This window comes from Vespula vulgaris, chromosome 8, assembly GCF_905475345.1.
Source record: "Vespula vulgaris chromosome 8, iyVesVulg1.1, whole genome shotgun sequence".
NCBI classification, from domain to species: domain Eukaryota; kingdom Metazoa; phylum Arthropoda; class Insecta; order Hymenoptera; family Vespidae; genus Vespula; species Vespula vulgaris.
This window is the reverse complement of record NC_066593.1, coordinates 1,979,858-1,994,682: the sequence shown is the minus strand read 5'-3', so window position 1 is coordinate 1,994,682 and position 14,825 is coordinate 1,979,858. Positions and strand designations below refer to the sequence as shown.

Here is a 14,825-nt window from a genome sequence, read left to right as displayed (position 1 = left end):
CGTGTGTGTGTGTATGAGTATGTAGATAGCTATGTATGTTCCATAACAATTACATAGATCTATTTATTAGAATATTTTTTTCGTATATTATTTACTTTAATCAATATTTCAATATTACAATTTTCTATTATCAATTACTTATTAGTAGCTTAAAAATAATATAATTTAATATTAAATAGTATATATATATACAATTATTAAGTAAATAATACATTAACTAATATTATATATACACAAATATATACACATTTACATAGAGTATATTCTTTTTATATAAATTGATATTAAAAAAAAATAATAATAATAAAAGAAAAAGCATTTATCTTACGAATACACATACTAACATTTCCAATTACACATATACACAGACACACACACAAATACACATTTATATATTATAGTTACATATAATAGACGATAGTATATACATTGATAAAGATTATGTTTATACTTGTTGCAAGATGCGTTACTTAATCCATGCTCGGCCAACTAATTCGCGTAATTCAGTGATGACACATGGTTGTGAACGGCCGGAACGAACTATGATATACTATATTCTATCTCTAACGTCGTTATATCGATCGGAGGAAAGTGAATGAGAAATGAAGCGACATGAAACACGCGACTTCTTGGCGTCGATCGAGTTCGAGCTTCCAAGTGCTTTCCACCTGTAATAAAGTACACGTTAAAAAGCCAGGGTCATCATCGATAACGTCAATGTCCACTCTTATATACGTGTGCACTTATACACATACACATATACATACATATATGTAGAGAGAGAGAGAGAGAGGGAGGGATGTGACGCGTAACGATGACAAACTATAAACGATCGACGAATATTTTTGTCGAATTGTATTTTAAATACAATTACGAAAGAAAAGGAGGGGAAAAGAAAGAAGAAAGATCTACAATAAAAATAATACGACAGTTAGAAATAATTGGACAACGTGATATAGTTGATTTTATTGTATTGTATTTTATTTATTGTATTGTATTTTATTTATTGATTTCCATTGTAAGACACTATTGGAAATTTTTTTTGAAATTTTTCAATCATTGCTTTATCTCTGAATTGTTATTTTTCTTTTCTTTACATATGGAAATCATTTTTAAATCATCGTTGTCATTTATTTTATTATTATTATTATTATTATTATTTTGTTTTTTAATTCAAACTTTTTTCAAGAACAATCAGTTTTATCCGACATTCGCCATTGTGTAAATCGATTTTATTTGATAAAAAGAAAAATACATAGAGCCGCGTTCACATTTTATATACTTACGTACAAAGTTTTGTTTGCAAAATAAGAAAAGTTTGAACGAATAAAAACGACCAATGTTTCCTTTGGAATTAGTGTTTACATAGTAAATCGTAACGGGGGACGTATTTCAAACAGTTCGAAGTGGTGTTAGTAATAAGAATATGTAAAGTCGAATAGAACGCTTTTCTCTCTCTCTCTCTCTCTCTCTCTCTCTCTCTCTCTCTCTCTCTCTCTCTCTTTCTCGTTAGTAGTGGTAAACCTTAAAATAGTAAGTTCCAACTAGGCGTGACAGTTATACGAGGATGCCATCTGGCATATAGTAAAGCTCTAACACGTAATAAAGTATTCTCTTACGGCGGAAATAGACACCTATCTTTGAGTTCGAAAGGCCGAGCTTAGTCGACTTTAAAGTTTCAATCTATTCATGAACGATCCAGATATATCCTCATTATTCTTTTCCTTTCTTTCTTTTTCTCTTCTTCCTTTTTCTTGTTTTAATCACTTTTCTAAGTACTTTTCACATTTTCGATAACTCATAATATGTTGAATATAGTTGAACAAATCAGTAATTCGTAATCGATTCGGAATAATAATAATATTAGTAATAATAAAATAATTTATTATATATATATATATTATGTTTATATGTAATGTATACAATTAAATAATCTTTTAATTTATTATAATATTATTATATTAATAATTATTTATATATAATAATAATTATTAATATAATAACGTAATATTAAATTAATTTATTCCCTTTTTTAATCAAATACATTTTTGATAATTCACGATATCTTTTCTCATACGAATTATTGCATTCTCTATGAGAATTAACAGTCAGTCGTGAAACATAGTGATAATAATAACGATAATAATAATAATAATTCTTTTTTTCTAATTATACAATTTTCCATATACTTCTGATAATTCATGATAATCTATCTAATAGAAATAATTGCATCTTCAGAGAGAGAGAGAGAGAGAGAGAGAAATGCTTGCGTGCATCTAAATGCCATATACTCGGTAGTATTTTCTAAACAGTTTCGCACGAGTTATTAGACAAAGCGTGAAACCAATTCAAACGAATGATAATTCGTTTTAATAATTAAAAAGGTATAGAATTCGTTGGCTATATTTAATAGAAAAGAAAGAGAGAGAAAAAAAGTTAATGATCTTACGTAATTAAATTTGTCGTATCTAGGTTGGCTCATAAAAAATGAATTTTTTTCTTTGTGAATGTGCAGCTAAAGAAGAAAGAAAAAAATAGTCATAAAATAAATACTTTCGAAACAGTTTCAGGAGAGTCGTTAAATGTAGCAGGAAACTAATGCAAACGAATGATCAAACTCGTTTCGATTATTAAAAAGAATGAAAAAAATTTTATGAGTGATCGAAAATGAATCTTTTTTTTCTGTCGTTTCTTACGTTATTTAACATTACGTAGTAAAAAATCAATTAAAAATATGTAACTAAAGAGAAGAAAAGAAGAAAAGAAAAAGAACCATAAAATAACTACTATCTCGCAATATTTTCGAAAATGTGTTATATCCAGTCGATAGACGAAACGTGAAACTAATAAAAGCTCGTTTCATAATTCGTTTTAATTATTAAAAGAAGAATAAAAAAAAAGGAAACAATTATATATATAAAAAAAAAAAGAAAAAAAATTTATGAATGATCAAAAATGAATTTCTTTTCTTTTCTTATTTTGTAGTCTAATATTAGAGTTGTACTAGGAGCTAAAAAAATATTAGAAAAATTATTAGCTGAAAGGACATTGTAGTTCGGTTGAGTAAAGAGAAGTTTGTTAGATGAATCTCTCTCTGTCTCTCTCTCTCTCTCTCTGTTTCTCTCTCCCTCTCTTTCTGTCTCTCTCTTTTTTTTTCTCCGCAACATTTTGCGGTTTTCCAACGTTTTACGAACCGACCGTAAATTAGAGAAACGTTAGAAATTGTGGTAACCGGCAGCAGCTTGACGTTGGTCACACGGTTTGGTCCGCGTTACGAGTCACATTGGCTACGTCACGAGATTATTAAATCGAAAAAGGAAAAGCTGTCCAATAAATCGTCTGGAGGAATTTAGTGGCTCGTTTAACAATTAACCACATTCGAGAGAGGAGAGAGATAGAGAGAGAGAGAGAGAGGAGATTAATCGTAAAACATTTTAACCTTTGATCTAACGTTACCTACGCGTTTATGTGAAAAATGTTCGAGGACATTCGACATTTTCTAATATTTTAATTTCATTTTTTATTTTTATTTTTATTTTTGTTTATTCAAATTTATTATTAGTTTGATCGATTAGCAATGCTGAAATTGCTATGTTATAATTAGATTAATTTGTAATATAATAATCTAGTAATGATTGGTTATAATTATATTATATTATAGTAGTAAGCATAGTTGTATTAATAAATAGTATATATTAAAATATATTCTAGAATTATTAATATTCTGTATGTTAAAATAATAAAACATTTTTACTTTGGTATCGTTCTATCGATCTATATGAGAGGTATATTACATTATTATTTTATTTATTATTATGAATTATCTATATATGAAATTCTAATAATATTGAAGGTATATAAGTTAAACGATTGATGTTAGTTATTGGACGTTAGGTGATCACGAGTTGAAATTCTAAAACGATGAGAAATAGTATATGACTGTTTTCCTCTTTGGCTGTTGCTGTTAGTGCTTTTCCACGATACGTTTTAAACATGCGTATTTTTGGCGCGTCCGGGTTGGTACTAACCATCCGTACCCACGTCAATCGATTTGATGGACAGCCATGGTACACGAGAAAACAGTAGGTAATGCCAACTTTATTTCAGACAAGATTTCTTTCACTTTTTTCTATTAACTAAACCAATTTTTTCTTTTTTATCCTTATTCGTGTCTCATTTATTATCATATATAATAACTATCATATATTAATAATAACTATCATATATCATATATTAATAATTATCATATATAATATGCTGATCACTCGTACACGTGTATGTGTATGGATATAAATTATGAAGTTTTATGAAGCTAAATGAATTAAAGAATTTTTTACAAAATAAAAAAGTTGGGATTTAGGGTCGATTTATGAGTCATTTTTTCTTATGTAAATAAAAATCGATTAGGTTTACATTATAATTGTTGCTTAATTAATCTTTCAGTTGGTCCTTTGATTAATTATTCAATTAATAATCTTGAATAATCATTTAATTAATCATCATATAATTAATCAATATATTCTTTAATTTATCATCTTTTAATTTATCTATATATATATATAAGCTACATTATATATTCAATAATTAATAATTAAAATAAATTAAAAATCGATAATATAAAATTATATCGTAATAAATAGGATAAGAATTCTACTATTGAAAATATATATATATATATATATTTACGTGTTCGATGAATAACTTGAAATGACTGTATATCGATTATCGATAAACATCATAAATAAATTAGAAGTGGGAGCATCTTGAAACATTGATTGCACACTTTCGAATTCTCTTCGTCCTTGATTATTAAAACGAACTGTACAGATTTTATATCTCTTCGAATTATTTTCTTCTACTACCATTTATATCGAGATATCGTAATGAAATTATAGATAAAAGAAATCTTCAAAATAAATTTATCAAAAAAAATTCCGATCTTTTTTTACTTTTTTTCTTTTCTTTTTTTTTTCATTTTGTTTTCTTTTTCGAAGCAATCATATACCTACGCAATATGTAATAGTGTTATCAAGATATCAAAAGTTTCTAAGGCGATCTCAAAAATCGATATTGCGATCAATCGATAAATCGAGATTGTTTTTAAACTTAATTTCGTTTCTCTTTTTTTTTCTCTTTTTCATACAATAAAACTACAATATTAGAAACTTTCGATGTATCTAGGAATTTTTGGCATACCACTTGTACATGATATATGAGTAAATATTTTTTAAATTGTAGATACATATCAATTCTATATATTGTAATCCAACTTTGTATTAATATTCTTCAAAAATGTTACATTGTTATACTAATACATAATTATGTACAAAGTGCTTATCGTTTATAATTGAAATGAGACAGAGAGAGAGAGAGAGAGAAGTAGAAATAATATTAAATAAGTTTCCATTCGAAGAGTAAAATTTCAGTCCTAAAAAGAATATGCAGATAGTTCGAAAAGGGAAGAGTAGAGGGGATAGGGGATGCTTCGAAGGGGTAGATTCGAATGGAGGGTCGTTGCATCGTAGAAAAGTCCGCAGTTTCGATCGAAATCGTTCGAACTACTACGACTACGACGACGCTCTTTGATATTTCTCCATTTCTTCATTCCTCTCTCTCTTTCTTTCTCACTCTTTTTCTCTTTCTTCCTCCCTCCCTCCCTCCCTCCCTCCCTCTCTCTCTCTCTCTCTCTCTCTCTCTCTCTCGCTTGCTTTCTTTCTTTCTTTCTTTCTTTCCTTTCTTTCCATAAGGGAGGTAGGCTGATATTTTTTTTACTTCAAAAGCTAGAGACATTTCAAACTTACTACAACGACGACGATGACGATGACGATGACGATGACGACGATAATGACGACGACGACGATGACGACGACGACAGTGAGGACAACGATGATCACGACAAGAACAACGAGGACAACGATAACGATGACGAGGACAATGAGGATAACGACGACGACGATGACGAAGACGACGATAACGACGACGATAAGGGTAATCATGACGATGATGACAACGATGAGGGTAAACATGACGACAACAGTGACGACGAGGACAATCACTACGATGAAAAGGATAACGATGACAACGACGACGACGACGATGACGAGGAGGAGGACGATGAGGACGACGACGAGGCCGCTCGCCTCTGTTGGCCTGGCATGGCCTCCAAACCGCTTCTTCTTCTCTGGCAAATTTCCAAAACTTATGCCAGATTTCAACATACCGGTCCGACACGGATATTTTCGGATTTGCGGCGAAACTGCAACGTCTCTTTCTCTTTCTCGTTTTCTCTTTCTTTATCTGTCTATCTATCTATCTATCTATCTCTTTCTTTATTACTCTTCGTTCTTCTTTCATCTCTATCAGAGAGGGAGGAAGGGAGAGAGAGAGAGAGAGAGAGAGAGAGAGAGAGAGTTGCTTGGCGGTTTTTTTATCTTTTTTTCTTTCTTTCTTTATTTTTTTTTCTTTGTTTTTTTTTCTCGTCTTCTTTTTCTTTTCTGTTTTATTTTTTCTTTTTTTTTTTTTGCTGATCTCTCGTGATTATAAACAAGCTTGAGAGATAAGATAGAATGAAATTTTGGGACCACTCTAGTCATTATTGTCGTATACAGATCGAAAGTTTTTGGATAGATCGAAAGTTCCTAGCTCTAGTTGAAAGTTTTTAGATAGAGTAAAGTTCCTAGTTCAGGGTTGAAAGTTTTTAGGATGATTAAAAGTTCTCTACCTTCTATGATACTACGAGTTTACAATCTAATCAAAAAAAGAAATAGGAAACAGAAAGAAAAAGAGGGAATAAGAAATAATAATAATAATAACGACGACAACAACAATAATAAGAATAAATTTAGTAATTAATCTGATAAATCTCGAAAAATCGTAATCGATTTTTAATATCGCTTAAGAGCTTTTTGGTTCCTATTTTTTTCTATTTCTTTCTTTCTTTTTTTCTTTTCTTTTATCAGATGATAAGCTTCCAATAAATTTTAAGACGACCTTGAGAGAATAGTGCATTATCTATTCTTAATTTTTTGAATGTGCAATTATTATTTCTTTTTATTTATTTTTTTATTATTTTTTGAATGTCCTACGACTTCAATTTGCTTTTTTTTATCTTTTTTTTTTTTGATACCACGTATATATAAGTGTGTGTGTGTGTGTGTGTGTGTGTGTGTGTGTGTGTGTGTGTGTGTGTGTGTGCTCGTATATAAACGAAAGCGTACAATTTTTATATAAAATTTGTTAGTTATCAATTTTTTCGTTTTATTTAATATTATATACTCCTTTGGTATATAATACGATATACATTAAAAATATATAGAATAATATATACAAGTAAAAATTACATCATAGACGCTTACAAAGTTTTGGGAAAAATACATACTTTTATTTCTTACGTCAGTGATTATCTCATAGTTCAAAGGGTTAAAGCTTGTTTTTATTTTATGTATTTTTTCTCTCCTTTTTTTTTTGTTTTTTTTTCTCCTCTTGGAATTCGTTCGCGCGAAGAAAAAAAGAAAAAAAGACTCATCGAGCGTCAAATTCGATATGATTCTTAAATTTATTCAAGATGTGGAGCGTCGTTTCTTTCAGACGTCATTTTTTTTCTTTTCTTTTTTTTTTCTTCGTCGAGTCTTTCGCTCGTTTAATCAGTCGTTATACTCGAGTACGTATTTACGAGCGTGTAAAAGGGCGCCTCGATAAGATAAGGAGAGTGATTTAGAAGTATAGTTTATTCGATCGGAATAAAACGAGGTCCCTTTTTGTGGAACACGATAAGTAGATTCTAAACGGTCGATTATATTTATTATTTTTCTTAACAGCAAGGACATTCTTTCTTTTTTTTTTTTTTTATCTAAATCCTAATCGTTCAATTGGATTTCTGACAAATGAATTCTTTTTTTTTTTCTGTATCAAAAGAAAAGAATTCATACGAATAAAAAGAAATAAAATGTCCTAAACTAAAATTAATTGCAATTAGGAAGAAGTAATTCTTTACGAAGGAAAATAATTAGAGGAAAAAATGGAGAACGAAAGAAAGAGCAAAGGAAAGAAAATAAATTTCACGAGTCAATATATCCTAATAATAAAAAAAAATATATATATATATAAAAGAAAAGAAAGAGAAGTAAATCAATTACAATAATTTCGATCGAAATAATATTCGATATACGATATTAAATTATTTACAATGTCTTAGATTATCATAGACGTTAGTGATTAGAAATTGATGAGAAATCCTCTAACATAAAATTTCAACGATGAACTTTGATATTTTATCGATTACTTTTTCAATTACGTTTTTACTCTTACTCCATGATTTGTAATAAATAAAAATTTCTTACTTTAATCATCACGAGAAAGAGTAAAAAAGGAAAAAAAAAATACATAAAAAAAAAAATTAATGAAAAAAAAAAAGATATCGAATGAATAATCATAAGACGTAAGAAATACGTAATGAACGATAATGTTGAAACATTTTTCAATATGTTATATCTAATTAATACATAACGTTGATACGAGTTAACGAGAGAGAAAGGGAGAATGCAAGAGTGAGCGAGAGAGAAGGAGGGAGAGAGAGAGAGAGAGATACGTCGGTTTATTTCATTTAATTTTTTTGTTTTTCCCCATTACTGGTAGGTTTCCGTATCGAGGTCGAAAATGTCAAAGACCAGAACATATTCGTCCAAGAACATATTCTTTAGATTTTTATGCGATTTAAATTTGACATATTATATTTAAATATATCGAGTATTCATGATAACGAGAAGATCCCGCGTATAGTCAATTTAATTTTCTTTAACAACGTATAAGATATTAAGTTATTATATCTAGTCTTGATATTAACTAAGATAAACCATGACAATTTATATTTCATTTATCTTACTTTATCTACGACGATCAACCAGTGACAACCAACTCGTCATATCCGGTACAATTTGTTATTACTAATAAAAATATATCTACTTGTATATACATGTATATATCTATTTATCTATATATTATATATATATATATATATATATATATATATATATATACACACACATACATACATACACGCATATGCGGATCTATAGAAGGGGAAAATGTGATATTAGGCAGAGAGAATTTTTATATTATTATTAATAACTTTATTTCGCTATATTTTTATACAAACAATTAATTTAAAATATATAAGATGTATTCTATATTTCAATATTCATAAGTACACACGTACACACGCATATACATTGCGAATAATTCAAAATGTAAGAAACAAAAATGTCGGATATATAAATAAGTAAAAGAAGAAAAAAAAAGGAAAAGAAAAAATTAGAAAGATCAGGATAAAGTCGAATGATTAAAGTCGATGATCTATGTAGTTAAGAAATCCTAGCTTAATCTTTTTTTCCGTTTTGTTATTGACTTACGAATGAAGAAACTGACCCTCTCGTTCTCTGGACATTGAACAACGTCGTTGTTCTAATCATTGATTTTTTTTTTTTTCTTTTTTAAGAAATATATTCTCTATAGATTATTATCGTTTAGTATTAAGAGAGAGAAGAAGATGGAGAGAAAGAGAGAGAAAGAGAGAAAGAGACAGTGAGGCAGAGAGAAGGAGAAAGAGAGAAGTGGGAGAGTGAGAGAGAGGAGGAAGAGTGAGTGAGTGAGAGAGAGAGAGAGTGAGAGAGGGAGAGAGAAAGAGAAGGAGAAAGAGACATTAGAGTTAATGTAATTGAACGGATAGCACATAGATGTACGGTGACACGAAGCCTCCCCTTTGCCGTTATATGGCTTCTATAACAAGGTTGTTTTATATACTAATAGTTAATCTTATATAAAGTTTTTATTTCATTTTATCCTGTCTTAATTTTATCATTTTATCGTTTAATAAATCATTCTTTATCGACTACGATCGATGTTTATTATTAGTAATTACATATGGCACTACTGTTTCAATTACGATTAATTTTTATAATAAAATTTCTTAATGTTAAATTTTTGTAAAATTATATTTTACAATGAGTCAATCGTGTTGTTCATATTTTTTATTATTTATTTATTTATTTTTTTATTTTTTTATTTTTTTAATACGTTTGTTAAGTTGAACAAAAATAATTTTGTTCTTTTTTTTTTCTTGATTTCTTTTTTTTATTTCTGTCTCCCTCTCTCTTTCTTTTTTTCTGTTTGCTAAAGAACCTGTTAGACTAGGTCCAACTTAATGTATTAATGTGAAATCCTATGAAGCTTTTTTCTTCTTTATATTATTTTATCCTTTCCTTTTATCGTTTAATAAATTCTTCGTTATAGATTTCAATTGATATTTGTTAATAGTAAAGCTATCGTATATCACGTTTGTTTTGTTAATAATAATTAATTTCTTATTAGGTACTCTCGATAATTAGATTTTTATAAAAATATTTTACGGGTTAACTTTTATTGTTTGGTTTTCTTTTTCTTTGTTTGTTCCTTTCTTTTTTTTTTTTTTAGTGTTATATGTGTTCAGTACATTTTTAAAAAAGATAAAATTCTTTCTTTTTTTCTTTTTTTCTTCTTTTCTTTTTACTTACTCCCATCACGTTGGTTGTTTCTCGTACAATTTCATATACATTTGACTGTTTGCACGGACGTTCTCCACTGTCGGTGGCATGCAAAAGTTTCTTTAATAACAAATGGCTGAAAGATTGCCAAAGAGCAAAGTATTTTTAGGCCATCCAGGGTTCATGTATATTCCGGATATTTTAAATAATCGTACGTCGATTCTCTTAACTTCATATTTCTCTTTGTGAATAATTTCATATTGTCCAACATATTTTTTTTATTCCTTTATTTACTTATATTTATATGACACGTTATCGAGGAAAGAATGAAAAAGGAAATAATAATTAATTGTTCAGAAAAATTAAAAATTTTTCCGACTATATATAGTCCGAACGAAAGAAATAAATTTTTAATAAACTTTTATTACGAATATTTTTTTTTCCTTCTCAATAAAACGTTTTCATATTAACTATGTGTATGTACATGTATCGTTCGACGAAAAAATTCTTTATTGAAATTAAAATAAAAGAAAAAATTGATTTCGAATAATACGTATGTTATTTCGCAAAAGTTTATACAAATAAACGAATTGAAAAGGTATTAGAAAATAAGTAAGAAAGAAAGAAAGAAAAGAATTCGAGAAAGATTGGACGAGTTTGTTTCGATCGATAGATCGAACGATTGATAGTACTTTTTATTCGTTTCGAAAGACGACCGATCGAATTTAAATAACTCACATTTTCGAATTTAAATATTCTTTATCGCCTTTTTTTTTTTTAAGAGCTATCGTTTATATCTATCGCCCTTTCGACATATTCGCCCTTTATTGCTCAACATTACATATGGTTCTTATTTTTCTTCGTATATCTTTGAAGGAACTTTCGATTATTTCGAAATTTAACACACTTGTGCACTTGTGTGTGCGTGCGTGTGTGTGGATGGATGGTTGTACGTAATATGTATGTTAGGTTTTTTTTTTATATTATTTCTTTATATTAAATATGTATATGTATATGTATATATATTTTTTTTAATTTGAATTATCTGAATTATTAGGTAATATAAAAGATAATAAATTAAGTAAAATTAAATTAAAAAAATAACTCCATACTACATACGATCGATTATAAGAACGAAAGGAAATTATTTTATTATTTATTTCGCCCGCAATATACAAAATTTTTCTAATCGATCGAAGTGCGAATATTGTTAATTAGATCGTTTTATACCTCAATGATTTTTGTTTTCTTTTTAATTCGATATCGACCGTTTACAAAGTAATTTTTACTGATTTATTATATAAATTCGTTATATAGAATGTAATCTATTTTTGTTCACGAAGAGTTCTTTTTTGTTTGTAATTTACTTTGCTCATAAACAACTTTCGATGATCTTTTAATTGATCGGAAGTCTTCATTATAGTACGTTCTATGATCTCATTAAAAAAAAAAAAAAAGTATAGAATCGATCTCGAATTAATTTTTTCTCTTGACAAGTTATCGTGCGTCGAATAAATCAAGAATAATAAGAACAAATAATAAAAAAAAAAAAAGCAAAAACAAATAAACAAACAAAATAAAAATAAGAGATATTAGAAACATGACGATATAATAATCGATCGATTATATTTCGAATTGAAATACGATCGATTAAAAGAACTCGATTAGATTGGAAAGTGACTCGATAATGTTACGTTGAATTTTAAATGTAAAAGAGACCGTCACGAGAACAGGAGAAGGATGAGGATAAGAATGAGGAAAATATCGAAGCAATTCGAAGAAGGAAAGAAACGAACGAACGAACGAACGAACGAACGAACGAACGAATGACGATTCGAGTTTACCTTCCATGCGGATAGATTTAATATTTACATACGCAAAAATATCAACCGAGATAATATTCCTGTTGGAATCATGCCAGATACGTATTTAATTCATCTTTACGTGTTACTTTCTCCTTAATATTATTATTATTATTATTATTTTTTTTTTTTTTATCGACGACAATTCTTAAAACAAATCGCACGATTTCATTCTAATGTAAACATCGATGGTCTCTTATAAAATAATTATCGATTTTTATCGAAGCGTCCTTCCCGTGATAAAATATCATTATTATTACCGACGTCGTTGTCATAGTCATCGTCGTCGTTTTTATTCATTAAAAAAATTTACGAGAATTAACGCGTAAAAAAATTTTTTACCATCTACGTAGATCGTTTACTTTACTCGAAAAAAAAAAAAAAGAAAAGAAATTCTTTTTTTTTTTTTTTTTCGATTCACATTTTCGATTCACTTCCCATTGACGGATACGAATGGAAAAGAAGATCGAGAAAATATCGAGAACGATTTCAAGGTGGTGTGGTTGGTAGAACTGTTAAGAGACAAAAGTCGTGGCCAAATCGTTCGTAGCTCGTTCGTATAGAGAAGCTAGAGAGTTGCTAGGCGAAATAGTCACGCGGTGCGTGTGCGCGAACGCATCATTAGCGAGACTATCATTAGCCGACAAGGCCGAGACCAGGGCCGTCTACATCGTGTGTTCGACCCATCACGACTTTTTCACGTCATTCTTGTCTTATTTTATATTGTTTAATATTTTTCTTTTTGTTGTTGTTGTTGTTGTTCCTTTTTCTTTCTTTCTTTCTTTCTTTTTTCTTTATTTTAATATTTCGCTCTTTCTTCTTTCTTCTTTATGCTTTCTTCTTTCTTCTTCTTCCTGTTATTTTTTTTTTATTATTATTATTTATTATTATTATTTTTCTTTCTTTTTTTCTTTAAGTATTCTCACCTGTCTCAGTTGTACATATCGATCGCAATACTATATTAGTTAGATCAGATTAGAAGAAAACAAATGGAAGATATCGAACGAAAAGAAAAAACAAACTTTTGTTTTGTTTTTTTTTGTGCGTTATCTTCTTTCTCTTCTTTTCTTTTTTTTTTTTTTGCTTCTTTTTCTTCTCTTCGTCTTCTCTCTCTCTCTCTCTCTCTCTTTTTTTTTCTTTTTCGGTTTGCCTTGAATTTTATCATCAATCATACGATTTATCTACGTTCGGCCGTAATTATCTGACAAATTTTAATCATTATATTTTTCGAGCGATCATTCAATACTTTTCGTTTCCTAATCTTTATCTCTCCTTTTTGACCTTGCGTTTTAATAAGTTCCTCTTCTTCTTCTTCTTCTTCTTCGAATAGTAATCAGAACTTACACATATTTGTAGGAACGCTTTGGCGTCTGTCGCGTACTATTTGAATAAGAAAATGAAAAGGGAAGAACAGGAAAGAAAAGACAAGAAAAGAAAAGGAAAGAAAAAGAAAAAAGAAAGAGAGAAAAAAGAAGTGTTCAAATGATATGTAAATATGTACAAGAGGCACTAACGGAATAGGTATGACATTAAAATGACGTATAACATATGTATGATATATACATGTGTGACATTGTACATACACGTTATCGTTCTCGAGTAGTATGAATTAAACGCACGATCCATTCACGTGAAAGAAGAAAACTTTTTTTTTTGGATATGTTCGATATATCACAGTCGAAATTTCAATCGAATTTCTATTCGAGATTTCTTTTATATATTTATATATATATATTTATTTATTTATTTTTATCTATTATATTTATATATTATATATATATATTATTTTTTTCTCGTACAAATAATATGTATGTATGTGTGTGTGTAGCAAAAAAAAAAGAAAATAAAGATTAGTATCGATATATAAATCAAATATATATTTGTTTCACGTATAGTTATAGTATATTATGTGTGTGTGTGTATATAGGTATATATAAAAGACAAAGGTTGTGTGTGTGTTTTTGAAATCATTTAAAAATTTTTCTTAACCCGAAATAACAAATACGGACAGATTGATTTTTGATCAACAACAAATACAAGTCGAGAGAAATGATTAATAGTTCGAAATCAATTCTGATTAATCACGGTGTTTAGAACGAATCGAGATATTGAATAGTCGTATATTCAAGAACAAATTTAAAATGTGAAACATCGATTGTGATAAGTCCTCGCGTCGACATATTATATTTGTAAATATCAATACATATATATATATATATATATATATATATATATATATATATATATATTTATCTTGAAGTATGGAAGATAAACAACGATGAAATTCTTTTAGAAAAAAAAAAAAAGAAAAAAAACCACGGTGTCAATTAGTTGAGTGAAATTGCGAATTGAATTCTTTCTTTCTTTTTCTTTTTTTTTTATTCTTTTTCATTTTTTTTTTTATGAATGCACACAAGTACATCATCTTATTTATATAGATAATTAA

The 14,825-nt window shown here is 28.3% G+C and overlaps 1 protein-coding gene across 1 annotated transcript in view; it reads left to right on the top strand.

Moving 5' to 3' along the window:
- The window catches only part of LOC127065469 (homeobox protein 13-like), a 90,705-nt gene that overhangs the window by 57,395 nt on the left and 18,485 nt on the right, over positions 1-14,825 (top strand). The gene's annotated exons all lie outside the window — the stretch shown is intronic.